The 15,495-nt window shown below is 40.4% G+C and overlaps 1 protein-coding gene across 2 annotated transcripts in view; it reads left to right on the forward strand.

The window, feature by feature from the left end:
• LOC117018979 (neuronal acetylcholine receptor subunit alpha-7) overlaps nucleotides 1-15,495 on the forward strand; it is a 71,660-nt gene that overhangs the window by 2,850 nt on the left and 53,315 nt on the right. The window contains exon 1 of one of the 2 annotated variants that reach the window (XM_033100370.1): nucleotides 14,317-14,335. The exons of the other annotated variant lie outside the window; for it this stretch is intronic. The gene's annotated coding sequence lies outside the window, so the exon portion shown is untranslated. Of the gene's footprint in view, nucleotides 1-14,316; nucleotides 14,336-15,495 lie in introns of those variants that run through there. 2 annotated transcript variants of the gene reach the window in all.

The following is a 15,495-nucleotide window of genomic DNA, read 5'->3' on the forward strand; positions in this document are numbered from 1 at the left end:
ATCAAAACAGCATGGTACTGGCATAAAAACAGACATAAATCAATGGAATAGACTCGAGAGCCCAGAAATAAATCCTCACTTATATGGTCAATTAATCTATGACAAAGGAGGCAAGGAAACACAGTGGGGAAAAGGTAGTCTTTTCAATAAGTGGTGTTGGCAAAACTGGACAGATACATGCAAAAACAATGTAATTGGGCCACTTTTTGATACCATATACAAAAATAAACTCAAGACAGATTAAAGAATTAATTGTTAGACCTGAAACTATAAAACTCCTAGAAGGAAACATAGACAGTAAACTCTTGGACCTTACCCTTAGTAATATTTTCATTGATGTATCTCCTCGGGTAAGGGAACCAAAAGAAAAAATAAATGGGACTACAACAAACTGACAACTTTTTTCACAGCGAAGAAAACCATCAACAAAATGAAAAGACAACCTACTGAATGGGAGAAGATATTTGCAAATGATACATCCAATAAGAGGTTAATATCCAAAATTTATAAAGACCTTATACAACTTAACACCAAAAAAAACAACCCAATTAAAAAATGTACAGAAGACCAGAATAGACATTTCTCCAAAGAGGACATACAGATGGCCAACAGACATATGAAAAGATGCTCAACATCACTAATCATCAGAGAAATGCAAATTAAAACCCCAATGAGATACCACCTCACACTTGTCAGGATGGCCATCATCAACAAATCAACAAATAGCAAGTGTTAGCGAGGATGTGGAGAAAAGCGAGCCCTCATCCACCATTGGTGGGATTGTAAATTGGTGCAGCCACTATGGAAAATGGTATGGGGGTTCCTCAAAAAGTTAAAAATAGAACTACCTTATGACCCAGCAATTCCACTTCTGGGTATTTATCCAAAGAAAATAAAAACACTAATTCAGAAAGATATATGCACCCCTATGTTCACCGAGAGGGTATTATACTAAGTGAAGTAAGTCAGACAGACAAAGACAAATACTGTATGATCTCACTTATACGTGGAAGCTATAAAACACAAAACAGATAAATAAACAAAACAAAAACAGAAACAGACTCATAGATATTGAGAACAAACTGACGGTTGCCAGAAGGGAGAGGGTGGAGGTGGGGAACAAATAAAAGAGTACCCACACTGGCACACTGCTGCATGTTGCGTCACTTAAGGTAGTTAAAATAACTGTGATAAATGGCATCCTTTCTCCTGTGACACCTGTGTGAAATGTGTACTTCCTCCTACAGATAGACCTATGCTTTAAAATACTCAACGCATATGTGATGATATGGACAAGTTCTCATGAGAGGGGAGCTTGTTTAGGAAGACAAGTGCTGTTACAGAGCTTACGAAAGAGCAAAAATTGCTGTGTACACAGCTTGGACTAGAGGAAAGGAGGAAGAGTGGGGATTTTGAGTTAGGGGAAGAGAGGCTGGAAAAAAAGCTCTATGTTGGCTAAACTAGGTCAGAGAAATGGCAGTGCAGGGGCACAAGGCTTTGGGGCATTGGGGGCATAGAGCTTTATAGAGCAACATCTCTGTTACTCGCAGGAGCTCAGGATTTGTACTTGGGAGGCTTGGGAGGTCCTGGCTCTGCTCGTTTCTGCATGGTTGGTGTTAGGTAACTTGCTTAAACGTCCTGAGTCTATACTTTGCTGTTGATGAAAAGGACATGATAGCACATCATTGGTCATTGTGGTGAGCAAAAGAATGTGGAGGCAACTCTGAGACATGGGACTATGGTCATTTTCATGAAAACAACAACATACAGCGATCTCTACCCTCTCCCCGCCCATGCTAACACTCCTCGAGTGGTTAATGATAGGATGAGAAGGAGCCTCCCCAGTCACTTGCCCAGGAGCCCCTGCCAGACTGTGTGCTCCACAGCTGCCCCTCTCGGTGGTCCTTGTGGGTGGGATGTGAGGCTGCAGTGGCCACTCGGCCGAGGAGCAGGAGCAGCAAGCAAGTGAAGCAGGCCTTACGGCTGTAGCAGTGTGTTTTGGAGACGAGACCACTCACCCAGAAGCTGCAAGCTTCTTTCTGGGCACCCCAGCCCTTTTAAGAGATCCTTAAGAAATCAGGTTATATGAAGGATTTGGGATCTTGTGAGAAATTTAGGCATAACCTAGGGTTGCATGATGTGAAAATTAAAAACAAACATTTGCAGACAAACGCAAAACAATTTGTCACGTTGGGAGACTTTAAAGTAACAGATCCTAAGCGCTGTGTGTCATCAACATTCCAGTATTAGAGAAACACATGTGAAGATAGTGAGCAACAGCCAGAGGTCCTGGAGGGAGGCGGTGGGAGGGGAGAAAGCCTTGGCTCACCTTGGCCGGGGGTCTAGCTACGAACCCATTGAACGTCCCAGCCAGGCATTGCGGTGAGCCAATGGGATGACATGGAGCAAATTACCTTTCTAAGCCCTTTTCCTTGTGTGTAAAATGAGAATAATAATACCCACTTTGCAGGGTTTTGAGGGGGTTAAATAAGAGTGCTTGCCACACGCTGGTGATTCACTGAAGGTTTGCTCCGTCTTAATTGTGTAGCTACTCAGTTCAGGGTTCAGGAAATTGATGCCCAGAAAGGTGTGGTCACTTGCCCCAGGATGCTGACTGGTTAGAGGCAGGGCTGTAAGGAGAACCCACATGTGACCCTAAGTCCTGCGCATGTCCTGCCTCCTTTGGAGTTGGTCTCTTCTTGTGCAGAACAAAGTCTGCTTAATGTATTTAAACTGACTGAACTATAACTGATTGAATGCGACTGTCCTGAGATCCTGGGTGAAAAAGGAAGTCTCTGTATCAGAGATAATGCAATATGCAAACATTTGTATTCAGCTGGGCTTGGTTCTGCCTGGTTTTCCAGCTAGAAAAGGGCTTTCCAGCTGGAATCTCAGCACCACGGACAGAGACACAGTGGCTCTCCTAAGAGATGCCAGTGACACGCTTGACTGGTACAATTCTCTTTAAATTCCGGGAGGCGTTTGACTATTCCCACTGGGCTGTTTTAGAAACCATTTTCCCACCCCACCCCCCGTCTACTTCCTGTTTCCCTTTTTGCCAGCAGAGATTCCCTGGCTGCAGTGATGGGGAAATGGCATATGATGCGACACACTTTATTTTCGTGAAAGATCATTTCTCTTTCATCAGTTTATTCCACACATATTTGAACTTGGCTTGTGAATTTTGCCAGATTCTGGGAATTCATAAATGAATAAGGGATAGTTTCTACTTTTAAAACCCTCTGGCTAGGGAGACTGACACGTCTATAATTCCTATACATAAATGTCTATCCGAAGTGCTACAAATACACATAGGAGAAAACATTTATTTCCAGTTAGCATGGCTGGGAATGATTTCAAAGTTATATATTTAAAAGTGAGTAGGAGTTTGCCAGTTGGAGAAAGTAGGAAAGGCATTCCAGGTAACGCGAACAGGGTAAGGAAAGCCAGGAAATGTGACAGCCCACCTTCCCCAAGGTGTGTGCTAAAGAACACCAGCTCCCAGTTGATTTTGGCTGCAGGTCAAGACTTCTCACAAAATTGAATGCGCTTAAGTTTATGAGAATTTCTAAAAGAGGGAGGTAGTGTTGGCCAAACTCCTAATTTTTCTTCATAGACCTTTTACAGAACATAAATAAGAATTGTGTTCTAGAAACACAGCTTACAGGATGATGGACAGGATGGTTTTGGGTAGGAGGTGAAGTCAGGAGGTGAGTGCAGAGACTGGGGGGTGGGGTATAGGGTGTGAGATGTCTTGAGGGCCTCTGCACCTTACATTTTGCCTTGAGCTCTAGTCTGAGCGTCTCCGAGGGCATCAGAGGCAGTATGCCAGGGGTTTTGTGAGGCTGCCATAGCATATTTTCCTAGAAATGGAGACAATCCAAATCATGATATTTGTATTACATCCAACAAATATAAATTACCGATTAGAATGAAAAAAGATGTGCATACATTTTAAGCACAAAACATGTAGCTTCAACGGATCGCTTTACCTGCTGTCTACTCTAGTTTTCCAACAGGCCCCTTGGTGAAGCACTAGGTGGAGAGTGGGAATTGGTGGTGTACTTTTAAGTGGAGGAGGGATGTAACTGGGTCTGTGTTTAGATAAAGGATGCTGAGGGCAGTGTGTGTGGGGGCGGTGGATTATAGAGGCGGGAAAGTGTAGGCGGGGATAAGGAGGTCAACACTTGTATGGTCTCCATGGGAATATGGAGAAAAGGACAGACTCCAGAGATATTTTGAATATACTATCTGTGAAATATCACTGTATATAAACTTCACGTAGGTACAGAGATTTGTTAAGTGACAGTACCTAAATAATTCCTAAATGCGTACTCTGACTTACGGTGATTATTAATTTACTTCGTGGGCTTGTAACTGGACTGGGAACGAGATAATACGTAAGAAATCATTTTGAAGTGATCCAAATGTAAGTAAGGTTCCAACCTTCCAACAGTTTCCCCAATATTTCTCTTTTATTCATGCCATTTAGTCATTCACCTGTACACATATATCTAAAGGCCATTCAAAGTGCTAATTTGCATAAAATAAATAGGCACAGTTATGAAACTACGTCTAGAAGGAAAGGAATTTAAAATGAATAATGCGGATCAACACATAAATATGCACAAATTATGCACATAAACATGCATAAAGGATTTGGGGTATTTTATAGATTTTGTATTTTCCTTTTTAGAAGCTGTAGTCACAAGACAGTAGACCCAAGTGGTCATGCCTCTGGGGTTTGCCACTACAGATGGCAGGCACGCTTGTGGAGCCCAGCACCCTGAGGGCTTGTGTGTTACCTGAAATCTGGGGGGCCCTTCTGCTCCCGTTCATCAGACGTACAAGTTTTGCATTGACGGCCACTATTTAAAATGCTACAACTCTAACTTCATATTACCACACATCTTGAACACAGTCTATGAAGAAAATCCAAGGTACCATTAAGTAATTATATTAGTCATGTTTATAGAAGTGTTATTTCTTCAGACTACAAACCAAATTCAACAAACAAAGGGGCGCAGGTGGGGGAAATCCCCCAAATCACCATTACTCAAGACATTCTGGGGAAGTTCATGCGGTCCCTTATCTATGTTTATAGGCTGTGTAGCGCACTAGTTAAATATTAAAATGGTATAAAAGCACCATGGGACCGAAAACACTAATTACCAGGAATTAATTTTAAAATGGCACAAACAGGCCGAGTTGTATATGAACAGGAGTTTTAAATAAAATTGTATTCTTTCCTCACTATTATGCAACTCCTCATGACCGCATATTCAATCCCTATTCCAATTTTTATTTTCGTAAATGTTTAAAAGGCGTTTATTGAAATGATTCATGAAGTTGCTGCTAAAGCCTGGTTGTTTTTTTAAATTTTGTCGCAGACCTTGCGTGTGAAAACCTGTGAAGATAATTTGGGGGTCTTGAAAATACCATCCTCCTCTAACGTTTGTTTCCGACCACCACCCGGCTCTATGCACCAGCAAGCACGAATCACCTTAATCTAGTTAGCAGCTGAGATGAGGGGCTGGGCTTCAATTCCTGTGTCCGACTTTTGCATCTATGTTCCAGGCTGTAAATAGAGACAATTGATGGGGTCCTCTATTCAGTGGACCTTGAAGTCCTGTTCTGTCCCCCTGGCTCTCAAGTCTGTCAAGATCTGCTTAAACGTCTGGCCTCCTCAGCCTTGCGTTAGGGACCATCACGTGCTTCTGGGACAGGGGCCCCAAATCCTGCTATTCTCTCAGGGCTTCCCTCCCCTCCTGGGTCTTAACCCCGCCATTCCTCGTGACCTGTTTGCTACCTGGTGCCTCCATGCCCATCACCGTCCCATTTCTCCTGCTTTCCTAATTGTTCTCACTGAACAGTTGGTGAGAAGCCCCTACCTAGTTCGTCATTGCTGATGGCAGAACTGAAAGGCTAAATTTAAACGTGATTACAGTTCCCCTTTACAATTGACCCAGATTTATTATGATAGAAGGGTTATTCCTCTCGAACCTCTTTATGGCTCTGGGACATAAACGTGCACAATTCTTGCAGCTTTATAGACTGAGGAATATGGGCACTTTTACTAAAGGAATCTTTCTTTTAAATGCGGCTTTTCAAGTCTGCCGCTGAAGACTTTTCCCCAAAGGGGAAAAATTCAGTTCTCTCGGAGCTGCTGCTTGATCCCCAACGTGCTGCTAAAAGAGGCAGTCTTGCCATGGAGAGATGTCAGTGAAAAGCTTTCTCTTACTGAATTGTTAGGGTTCCGTAGTGTTTCCCTCTTCAGAGAAGACAAAAGTCATTTGGAACCTTCTAATAGCAATTCCCATGATCTTTCTTTCAGTGATTTCCTTATTCGCAGTCAACATTAACTATAAACTATCTTATAAAAAAAACAAAAAGAAAAAGAAAAAAGAAAAACCCCAAACTATTGCAAAACAGTGTGTCTGTGTGCATATTTATGCGTGTATAAACACACACACATACACACACATGCACCTGTGACTCTTACAACTCCTTTTTGGATTTTTAAATCTTTCTTGTAAGACATTACATAATATGCTTGTTAAGGTTCCAAGAGGAAAAGCTAGACATTACAGCAAAGGCTGTGGCGTCACAGCTCCCAGAAAGCCAAAATCATTGACTGATGCTAACGTGAGATTAGATAAGGGTTGTCTAAAATCCTGCTGGGGGGTTACAAATCAGCGCAGGAGGACGGGCTGTGGGAGAGGCCTGGGCATGGTGCTGACTCCAGGCTCCACGTCATGTGGCAGATGAAGGAGCTGACCTCTCCCGCCTGCAGGTGGCCATGGCCTTCACCAGGACATTATAGCTGTCATCGTTAATGGGTACCACCTGTGACATGAATCTCAAAGTGGGAAATTCTCAGACGGCTGAAAGCAAATTGCCTGTAAACATTCCCATCTTGGGGTACAAGAGGTGGTGTCTGTGTCCGGGGGGGAAGGCATACAGAGCCAGAAAAACGGTTTGCTTTACTTTGTGGAGAGGAGGTAAGAGTGCAGGTAGAGCTTCAGATGTTTTGAAATGTCAGAATTGTACAGTGGTTTTCTAATCTAAAGTATCTGTTTTAAGAAGCTCACGTATGCAGTGTGTTTTGTTGTGGGGCTTAGATTAAGCAGATTAAGCCAAGGCTGTTCACTGATTGCCAAGGCAGATTTGATTCAGCTCCAACTGATAAAATTTACAATGGAAATCATTAGTCAAGAAACATTAGTTCATTCACTGTTTTCTATTACGATGTTTTATTAGCATTATATCTCGTTAATACACCGGATTAGCTTATAGAGAGACCTAAATTTCATTTTGGAAGTCATTCTTTAATCCTGTTTTAAACTTTGAGTTGTAGTATAATAGACGGCTACAGTGTCATATGACATCATAGCCGACTCAGTGAATTTTCACAGGTGAACCTACTCAGTTACAACCACCTAACACAGCTCTTCTCTTTTCTGCTGGAAAACTATCAGCATGGCATCAAGCACCAGAGTTCAGTTTTGCCTTTCTCTGCAACTTCATGGAAGTGGGCTCACACATGCGCACAGTAGGTGTTCTTTGGGGTCTGGTTTCTTTTGCTCGGTTTCATTTTTGTGACATTTGCTGGAGTTGTTGCCTGTTGCTACAGTTTGTTCATTTTTATTGTGTAAATATAACCTGCTTTACTATTCTCTTGATGGATAGCTAGATTGTGTCCAGGTCTTTTGATGCACATGCGTTTGCATTTCTATCCATCACGTGTATAGATACATATGCGTGGACCCGCTAGGGCATAGGGTGGCATATCTTTAACGTTTTCAGATGAAGCCAAACAATTTTCAAAATGGCTATACCAATTAATATTCTCACCGACAGTGCATTCTTGATGTTCTACACACTCACCCTCCCACACTTGGTATTTCAGTCTTTTAATTCACCATTCTGGCGGGTGTGGAGTAATACTCCCCTGTGATTTTAATCAGCAGTTCCCTGATTACCAATAAAGTCGATGACATTTCCATTTCCTAATTTGCCACTGGGATATCTTCTTCTGAGAAGTGTCTATTCATGTCTCTTACCTGTTTTTATCTTGTTCTTTTTTTGTTCTTTTATATTATTTTCTTGTTGATTTATATGAGTTTTTCTATATTATGAACCTGAGACCTTAGTTACATGTTTTGCAAATACCTTCTCAGACACTTTGGCTTGTCTTTCCACTCTTTTAATGTTTTTTCTTTCTCTCTTTTGTAACCGTTTAATTGAAGTACGACATACTTACAGATAAATGGTATTTTTTGATGAACAGAAATTCTTAATTTTCATGTGGTCAGATTTATAACTCTTTTCTTCTATGTTTAGAGCTTATTGTCTTAGATTTTAAAAGTCTTCAGCTTCCTCAAGCTTATGAAGATCTTTTCTTTCCTATCTATTTGCTTTTAGGGGGTTTTGTTGTTGTTTTATCTTGCACACAGAAATCTTAATTTATGTTTAATTTATTTTGTTTTTCAGGGATAATAAAGGTTATTCATGTAATGACTGCATGATTGGTGAACTTGATCAAATTTAGACATCATATTATCCATTATGTCTGCCCACAAATGGACATTTCAATTATCTAATGTGTATATAACACGGAGAAAATGTATGGGTTGTGGCATTGTTTAACGTTTGCAAATGTCAGCATGACACACAGCATTTACAGAGCCAACAGTAAAACAGCGTCTGTGAGAAGCTCCGGCCCCCGGTCCCACATTTCCCATCACTGTCCATTCCCCAAAGACCTGTAATGCCTCTCTGTCTGTCATCACTCCTACAGTTACGTGTGTGTGAAGGCCAGGATCGGATCTGTATATACGTGACTTAGAGAGGTCAGGTAATTCTTAAACCAGGTTGGATGTGAGAAGAGATTTCAGAGAGCAGTTCAGTATTGAAATAATCAGCCAGATCATATTCATGACTAAACGGGGTGAGAAATATGAGGATCACAGAATAGAATATAAACAATTATTTAAACAATTAGGTAATTTTATGGAACGCTTTGCTTTCATTTCACATTTTATTGTATTTTTCCTATGATCACCTTCTGTTGATAATATTTTAATAATTACATAATTATCCCTTTTATGGAGAGGCCAGAATTCGTTCTTGGGCAGTTAGCTTGTTTTTACGTAATATTCTTGACACTATAAATAACATTATAATCAACATGTTTGGACTCCCGTGTTTATTCTGATATCTGATTATTTATTTAGGATTATTTCTTAGATGTGCAATTAACCCAAAAAGTTAATAATTTTTTAAAGTCTCTTGACTTAAAAGTAACTTAAAGATTGTTTTGAAGAAAGTCTGTTCCAGTTTATATACTGACCCACAGTGTTGGAAACTGCCAGTCCTGTACGCTCATCAGCTCTGAGTGTTATCGTTTTAAAATACTCAGTAGGCAACGTGGTTTATTGTTACATTTATTTTATACTCACCTTCGTATTTGCGTAGATTTAAGGAAATGTCCACAGTTACGGAAGCCAATCATTCTTTTGTCTTCTTGGGACCGTTTCCTACTGTCCGTGGTGAAAAATCCACCCAGAGGAAGAAAATTGCAGAATGTGAAAAATGGAGCAGTGTTCGGCTGTTGTGCACATTATTTATAAATTTGGTATTAGAATTAATCCGATGAAATGAGGCAAGACAAACATATTGAAGGGCGGGCAATCTGTCCCTTTTTTTCACCCTTGTATGTTTTGCGGAACGTCACCCCCGCTCTCCATGGAAGCAGCATTCGCAGTATTTTTCTTTCCACTTTATGTGAGAGTTTATTGGGCAAGATTGTCATTCTTGCTAAGTGTGTTGTGCTCTGTTTGCAAGAGCCAGAAGAGAAGAAAATTCAGTGTATTCTTCTTCCAGGAGTACATACACTTGCTAGTAATTATTTCAATGAGGTGATGTCAGTAATAAACTATTTGTTGTGCTCTGTTTGCAAGAGCCAGAACCCTTCTCTTCTGAAGGGTTCATTGTCTTAAGACCCTTCCCCCTGTGCTCTCTGGTAGAGGGAACCCCTGTGATAAAATGTCAGGGGTCACTTCTTTCCCTGGGAATCTTTCATTGTTTCATAACTTAATCCTCTGTAATAACCTGCCAATGGGATCTAAGGGAAAACGCATCCCTTAACTAAATTGAAATACCAATTGTTCTAGGTTATAATGAACATAAAAATAGGTGCAAATTTATTTTGGTTTACAGGTTAAGGGCTGATCACAGATAGCGTAGGGCAACAATGTGGGGAACTGTAGGATAGAAATTCAGACATAACTATTGTGTGAGTTTCACCTCAGTCATTTTTACTGAACACTTTCTTCCTAGCCAGTCCAGGGTTTACAATGAGAAAAATGTCCCTACCATACTAAATAGCTCACATTTAAAAAACGATAATTTGTGAAGGGACAAGTTACTTTGGCATTTTATGCAAACTATTTAATCACCTGAATTATGAAAAAGTTTCAAAGTAAATGTGTTCCTGATTTGCGATAAGAACATTTTTCTTGGTAATTGGTGTAGGGTGCCTTGTGGCATAAGTCACCTCATTGCACTTTTCAACAGAAGAAAAGAGGCCTGTGAATAGTCTGCATTTGGTTTATTTAGCTCCTCATTGTTCCGTAAAATAGGACATCAGAATATGCTCTGCATTAGATGGGAAATAGACTTGTGGTCTGGGGGTGGGGGAGGTGTAGAATTTTCCTTTCTGAATGTTAGAGTTTTGCAGTGATGAGTTAGAATGAATTGCCAAATTATTTCTGGGCTCCAGTAATTTATTAACTTTCCACAAGTAAGAGAAAAATTAGAGCCTGAAGACCCATATAGGGGACTTATTATTTATAGATTTCACACAGAAACAAAAAGGATTATATCATTCCATTTGGGAACCACCAGTGTCATCAGGTTCCTTGAGATCTCTTAGAATCTTCGTGACAGTAACTGTGAACTAGGAATCTGTGAGAGGGTGTCGTAGTGCTTTCTCTTCGTTGGTGTACATCTCTGGGTGGTACTCTTGTAGCCCACGGGTTTCCAAGGGGACCCCAGCCTGTCACTGTGTTCCTGAGTTTGGAGTTAGCACTGGGTGTTGCTTCCTGGGTGCCACTATGCATGAGAACATAAAACACTGAGAACAGCCACGTTGGGCCGTGAACAGAGCCCCTTTGGGTCACACGTGGACCTATGGAGGCCCATAGAGAAGGACATGTTGGTATATAATGCACCATGCTCTTGTCTCTCCCTCAGGTATCCGTATTGCAGAGAGCAGGTCCTTCACAAAAGCGAATCAGCGGGGTGGGCATTCAGTCCCAGAATCAGCTTGGAGAGGAAGACACGTTGGGTCAGCTGCTAAGGGAAACCCCTTAGGCTCTTAGTTCTCCGCTCACCCTGTGTCGCTTGTGTGTCAGTTGTGGGCTCTGAGCCATTGCCTGACCTCTGACTCCTCTGAAGGGGCCCAGGCATATTGACTTGTCTTCCTACAAGAGTCCCCACCATCCTGCCTCTCCCTTACGTGATCTTTGATTGCTTTAAATGCCTTTTCTGTTGTGTTTTTGTTGAAATATCTGGAAGCTGAAAATATTCCAGTTTTGTTCCTCAGATCTTTCTTGATTAAGGTGTGCGGGGTCTCATGAAGCCAAGATATTTAGAAATGGTTGACAAGGACCCTCAACTTCTTTTCCTGAGTTACAATTAGTGCTCTGACATCACCACCATGACATTCCTCATTTTTTTCTAATTCTGATAAGTTTTGCAACATGTTTCTATAGGGTATCTGCCTTTTCTGTTTAAATGAGGTAAGGGGTATCTGCAAACTTAGACATTTCTCTGCCTTTCAGATAATTTATAAAAATCTCAGTGTTGATTCAAGAATAAACTCCCCATTTAGGCTCTTATACCTGCTTGATTTTCAAACGTTAGAACGAAGGACGATGAACTCAATCAGTAGAAGTCTCTGTGACTTCACGTGCTTTCTCTCTCATTATCTGTAAAAATAAATTTTACACCACATTCCATCAATTCTAACATGTGCATTTTTTCACATTTTAACTTAAAAAAAAAACATGTATCTTGCAATTGAAAGATATCTCAGACTTGATGAAATATGAAAGTGTAGAATAAATATTTGTTGGAGGATAAACAATGTAACTGGATTTGTCCATAAATTCAGAAGTCAAAAATAACCTGAAAAGAATTTGTCTTTGTCTTTGGAAATATTTTCAGTGCTTCAACTACACTGAATCCAATTTTTGTGCCCTTTTCTTTTCTTCTAAATTCAGTGTATTCTTCTTCCAGGAGTACATACACTTGCTAGTAATTATTTCAATGAGGTGATGTCAGTAATAAACTATTTGTTTGTCCGGGGAAAAAAAGAGTCTTTATTGTAACTTTATTCTTGGATTACACTTTAGCTGGGCATGGAATTCCAAGTTGAATTCCATGATTACTTCCCCGTAATTTGAAAATGTCACTTCGTGGGTTTCTGGCTGTAATGTGCTTTGCCATCTGCACTCAGGCCGGTTGCCATTCCCTTGCAGACAAACTGCCTTTGACTTGTGCTTTTATGCTATTCTTTTTCATATTTTACAGTTTCATGACAATGTGATTTAGGTTTTTAAAAATAAATCTGAGAACATTTATCTGTCAAAATATATGTGCTCCGATGTTCATTGCAGCTTTATTTACTGTGGCCAAGACATGGAAACCACCAGTGTCCTTCGACAGATGATTGGCTAAAGAAGATGTGGTATATACACCCAATGGACTATTATTCTGCCATAAGAAAAGATGAAATACTGCCATTTGTGACAACATGGATGGATCTTGAGATTATTATGCTAAGCGAAATAAATAAACATTTTATTTTAGAACAGTTCCACGTTTAGAGAAAACTTGCAAAGATACTCCAGAGAATTCCCATTGACCCCATACCCAGTTTCCCCTATTATTGTCGTCATACATTTGTATGGCACATTTTATTATAATTAATGAGCCAGTATCAATAGATTTTTTTTACGTAAGGCCCATCATTTATTTGGAAGTCCTTTTGTCTTTTTCTTTTTATTTTTTTTTAATCTGATGTCCTTTTCTGTTGCAGGATCCCATTCAGGAAACCACATGACATTAATCATCACGTCTCCCTAGGCTTCTTGGTTGTGACAGTGACTCAGACGGTCCTTGTGTGTGACGATCTTGACAGTTTTGAAGAATACTGGTATTGTGTTGAGAGTGTCCCTAAGTTGGGATTTGTTGGGCTTTTCTCATGACTAGACTGGGATGGTGTGCCTTCGGGAGGAAGATCAGAGACTTAAATACCGTTCCCATCATGTCATATCAAGGGTACGTGCTATCAATACGACTTACCATTGTTGATGTTGACCTTGATCATATGGCTTAAGGTAGTGTTTGCCAGGTCCCTGCACTGTACAGTTACTCTTTATACCCCTTTTCCGTACTGTATTCTTTGGTACTAAGTGACTATGGGCAGACCACCTTCAAGGAGTGGGGAGTTAAGCTGTGCATCTTAAAAGGTGAAGTGCGTACATAAATTATTTGGAATTCCTCTCCATGAAAGATTTGTCTTTTCTCTTCCCTTTATTTATCTATTCAATCATTTATGCCAGTGCAGACTCGTGGGTATTTATCTTATACCCTGAGTTATAATCCAATGCTACTTTATTGATTTTGTTTCTCAAATTGTTCCAGCTTTGGCCACTAGGTACTCATTCAGTTCGCTCCTCTCTCCTTTTGATGGCTCACCATCATTGTGGTTTTATTTTATTTCATTTTTGGATCACTTTCTTACTTTCTGGCACCATAAGATGTTCTAGGTTCATCTTGTATATTTTCTGCCCAACACCTGGAATCAACTGTTTCTCAAGGACGCCTGAGTTCTTTTCATTCAAAACTGATTAGAAAACAAAATCTGGGTTCTAGTTGTGTTCATTACTACTGGGGTGTCATTACACCTCGGTCCTCTAAGCTGACAAAGCAAAGTGATATATGTATGTGCACTAGCCCAAGTACATGCGCATATCTATGAATATTTCTATGTGTAACCATCAGTATCTATGTTAAGGTAAACATGACTTCATCCTTATGTCTCCATGACCACAGAGATCATTCATACCGGCTCTTACTCCTACAGCGAAAACCTGACTCCCACCATCCGCCATCCATTGAGTGACTTGTTCAATTCCAGTGTACACGTGCAGTGGCTTCAGAATTGTTCAGAACTCGTACCTCTGCAAAGAACAACTTCATCAACTAGACTGTGATGCCTCTGTCCAGTGGCTTATCGATTCTACTCATTTTTGAAGTTACTTAGGTCAGCACTTTTTCTCCCAACGCCGTCATGAGGTGACCATTTTTGTAATACGTTCAGATCCATTTGTCACATTATCTATTCCATCCTGGATCCCCTGACTTCCTAAATGATTTTCTTTTAAATCAGTGTACAGTTAAGATTTACTCTTTGTGCTATAACGTTCTATGGATTTGAACAAGTGCTTAATGTCTTGTATTCATTTGATTGATACGGAATTGTTTCTTTGCCCTAAAAATCCACCTGTCGTTTTGCCCCCCACCCCTGACAATTGCCAATCTGATTACCAGCTCTCTCTATAGTTTGGCCTTTTGTAGAATGTCTGATCTTTGGAATCATAGCTGTTTCAGCCTGGCTTCTTTGACATAGTGACATGCATTTAGGACTCATCCATATCTTTCTTGGTTTGATAGCTCATATCATATTATCCATTGATAATAATCCTTCATATGGATGTTTCTTAGTTTGTTTATCCATCACCTACTGAAGGACATCTTGGTACTTCCAGGTTTTGGCAATTATGAATAAGGCAGCCATGGACAGTCACAGTGAGGTTTTTGTGCAGATATAAGTTTTCAAATATTGGGTAAATATCTAGGAAGGTAGTTGTCGGCTACTATGGCCACACTAATTTTGTAAGAAACCACCACACTGTCTTCCAAAGTGGCGACGCCATGTCGCATTCCCACCAGCAGTGAATGAGGGTTCTTGTTGCTCCGTTTCCTCTCCAGCAATTGGTGTTAGTTATTTTTAGATTCTAGCCATTCTCATAGGTGTGTGGTGGTACCCTCGGGTTTTCATTGGCAGTTCCTTAATGATGCAAGCATCCTTTCTTGTGCTCATTTGCCATCTTCAGTCAGATGGTCACATCTTTTGCCTATATTTCAGGTAGGTTGCTTGTTTTCTTGTTGTTGATTTCCCACCCTATGTTTTGGATACAAGACCTTGATCAGAAAAGTATTTTGCAAAACTCTCAACCCATCTGGAGTTTGTCTTTTCATTCTGGTCACAGTGTCTTCTATAGAGCAGTTTTTAATTTTAGTAAAATCCAACTTAGGATTTTTTTTTTTTTTTTTGCATGGTTCATCATCCCTTTGGGGTTGTATCCCACAAGTCATGACCAAACCCAAGGTCAGGGGTCATTTTACATATTTACCATGAGA

This window comes from Rhinolophus ferrumequinum, chromosome 28 (genome assembly GCF_004115265.2).
Source record: "Rhinolophus ferrumequinum isolate MPI-CBG mRhiFer1 chromosome 28, mRhiFer1_v1.p, whole genome shotgun sequence".
Classification (NCBI taxonomy): domain Eukaryota; kingdom Metazoa; phylum Chordata; class Mammalia; order Chiroptera; family Rhinolophidae; genus Rhinolophus; species Rhinolophus ferrumequinum.